This window comes from Acipenser ruthenus, chromosome 18, assembly GCF_902713425.1.
Source record: "Acipenser ruthenus chromosome 18, fAciRut3.2 maternal haplotype, whole genome shotgun sequence".
NCBI classification, from domain to species: domain Eukaryota; kingdom Metazoa; phylum Chordata; class Actinopteri; order Acipenseriformes; family Acipenseridae; genus Acipenser; species Acipenser ruthenus.
Window position 1 is genome coordinate 19,396,092 of NC_081206.1, and position 3,630 is coordinate 19,399,721.

Sequence of the window (3,630 nt, forward strand, 5' to 3'; positions counted from 1 at the left end):
GTATTTATGTTTGTAAGGTATCAAACAAAGCCTTGATCTGCATTGATATTGAGTTTTACAATAAACCAAACCAGTTGCTTGCACATTAACTTTGTTCACCTTCAGTTTTGGCAAGTGCTTGTGTGGGCTACCTTGCCTTATTAATTGTCGCCCTTTCCTTCTACCAGCTCCAAGCAGTCTTAATTTGCCCTGCCGAGAGCCCAAAACTCAGATATTGAAGAGTTCCTATTGTCTTTTCCTGACACAGATGTGGGAACCAACAGGGCAAAGTAACCAAATTCTTAAAGACTATCTTGTGGTGCCCAACTGTTAACCTCTGTACAAAAGTGGCAGGCTTGTTTGTGGGAGCAATTGCATTACCTTCTCATGCACTACTTCCTTTGAACTGCAGGGTTCAGTCTTGTACAAACTCTCCCTGTATTTCTCAGGAAGACACATGGGGGTCCCTTTACTTAAAGTGAAAAGTGATGGATCTAAATACTGTACAGCCACTGTTTAAACAAACCTAGGGTTTTACTTACTTTTAAAGACACAAATACTCAAAAGAGACTGTCAAACACTGTTAGAGATGATGCTTTTCATAAAGTCCACTTATTTTAAAGATTTAAAAAGCATCTTTAGTTTGAGCCGCCACTGTTCAGCCCAGAGCACGGTTGAAAAAAAAAAAAAAAAAAAGACATTCGGCTTGCAAAAGCTAATTGCATCATTTTGATTCAGGCAGGGGCTCCGGCAATCAGAGCAGCTCCTGAGAATAAATTGCACTCATCCAGCAGTTTGCATCACAGGAATAAAAGCTGTAGCTGTGATTGCCACTCATTAGCAATCAGCTGCTCTGCTGTTTTCATGAAAAATAAATCCCACTCAAGTCAGACTTCCACAATGCAAAGCATAGCACACAATCATGCCCTGAAAGATGCAGTTTAGTTATTGGTCTGTCAGACTAGAATGAAGAAAATCAATTTCCCTGAAGTGGAAGGGTAACTTATTTTTATAATTATACCGCCCAGCATTGAGCAAATGAAAGTTGACAGCAATTTAAGAGCCTGTGTGAGAATAGACACAGGTGATAAGAAGGTCACCACCCAAACTCAATGAGCATGCTGTTCCAATGATGCTGTCCTCCCCTGCCTCTGCAAACAGGGATCTGTGTTTCCACTGCCAGTAACACTGTTATAGACCTGGTACTAATGACTGCAAGCAGGTCAATTGAGTGAGGACACATGTTTATGTACAACCGGAGTTTATAGCCTTATTACTGTCACAAAACCCCTATAAGATAATAAGACTGTGCGTGTCACCATTTACATTTTTATATTATGCTGATATGTATTTGATCAATAATAAATGTGTTTACGTAAATATCATAAAATAGTTTCATTCACAAAAAAATCCTGTAATTACAAGTCTGCTCCTTACTTTGAACTAAACAAAATATACAATTTGTATAATATATTATTATTATTATTATTATTATTATTATTATTATTATTATTATTATTATTATTATTATTATTTTGCCCCTTAGTACCTATGTTGTCTTTTCCTTTTTTGCTCACTCAGCTTGACCTGAGAATGTTTTACTATCTAATCTCCTTCACACCTGAAAGAACCTGCATGGGGAGGCACACAAGGGCAATCACTGGAACACTGTGCTCTTCAGAGCAGGATCTGGGACAGTGGAAACATAATGTCTGCAGGTTTTATAATTTACCCAGCTTGCAATTCAGACTAATTACACTATGTAACATAATTTTTGTTCCTGGGTAGTAAGTGTTATTTCTTAATTGCTTATGCCTCAAAAGTATAGAAAATGGCTATTATTCCCCACAAACTTTGCTTTTGTGACCAGGACAGTGATATTTTTAAATTGACCTATTTCCAATGAGAAAACGGGTGAATTTGTGTCTTTTCGTTCACATAAAGCCAGAAAAAAACAACATATGAATCCAAATTAACATGTATTTATACTAAAGTAATACAAAAATGACTACAAAAGATTTAGAAGTGAGTAGTTTTTCGAGATTTACGATTATACTGTAAATCACTTTCACGAATCAGCCCCCAAATGTAGTCTCCCATCATGTTCTCGTTATACTGTCCTTGGTAGCGGCGTTCAAAGTCCAGTATATCCTGGTGGAAGCGCTCGCCTTGCTCCTCCGAGTACGCTCCCATGTTCTCCTTGAATTTATCAAGATGAGCATCAAGGATATGGACTTTGAGGGACATCCTACAGCCCACTGTGCCGTAGTTCTTCACCAGAGTCTCAACCAGCTCCACATAGTTTTCGGCCTTGTGATTGCCCAGGAAGCCCCGAACCACTGCGACAAAGCTGTTCCAAGCCGCTTTCTCCTTACTAGTGAGCTTCTTGGGGAATTCATTGCACTCCAGGATCTTCTTTATCTGTGGTCCGACGAAGACACCGGCTTTGACCTTAGCCTCAGACAGCTTAGGGAAGAAGTCTTGAAGGCACTTGAAGGCTGCCGACTCCTTATCTAGAGCTCTGACAAATTGTTTCATAAGGCCCAATTTGATGTGCAGTGGTGGCATCAGCACCTTCCGGGGGTCCACCAGTGGCTCCCACTTGACGTTGTTCCTCCCCACAGAGAACTTGGTCCGCTGTGACCAGTCCCGCCTGTGGTAGTGTGCCTTGGTGTCCCTGCTGTCCCAAAGGCAAAGATAGCAGGGAAACTTGGTAAAACCGCCTTGGAGACCCATCAGGAATGCCACCATTTTGAAGTCTCCTATGACCTTGATGCCATCTCAGAAAAATGCAGATATGTATCCACTTAGGCAGCTGGAACTAAACTGAACTGGTGGGCTTAAGGCCCCTGTATTTATACTACTATTTATATTACTGGAAAGTTCTAGAAAGTTCTAGAAGTTACTCCAAGTTTACTCAGCACTGAATCTATCTGGAATGTTCTGGAAAATAGGTCAATTTAAAAATATCACTGTCCTGGTCACAAAAGCAAAGTTTGTGGGGAATAATAGCCATTTTCTATACTTTTGAGGCATAAGCAATTAGGAAATAACACTTACTACCCAGGAACCAAAAAAAAAAAAAAATTGTTACACGGTGTTATCTTACCTCTGAATAAATAACCACCCCTCTCAAGAAATATGAAGAAGACTTTAATGAGCAAGGCAACTCTGCAGTGCAAATAAATAGATTCAATTTGAAACCTAGGGACTTAAGGACCCTGTAGAAATCTTAGTGCTAACAGGCAGACTTCAGCATCTGTAGCTGTGCTGTTGAGAGTCCAGTTATATGTACATAGAAACATATCAATATCATATTGAACAGAGCTGAGGGACTGAGAGCAGTGTAACTAAACATCTGCTACCAAGCTTGTCCATGAACAGCAGGATTAACCTTGGGTTTAAAGGTAAGGGATGAATTTTGTCAGTACAGTTGGATTTTCAATGCTTTGAGTTCAGTGTATGCCTTGAAAAGCTATTCCCCTTTCTCTTGATTTCATAAAGTTACTCAGCACTAATGACCATAATATTGGGGTTGACATTCATCAAAATTCTAGACATTTTGATCTAGATCTATAAAATGGGGTTGCTTCTCATATTGTGCTGAAACTTGCATATAACAATTTCCTATATATGCTGTATATGTATGAC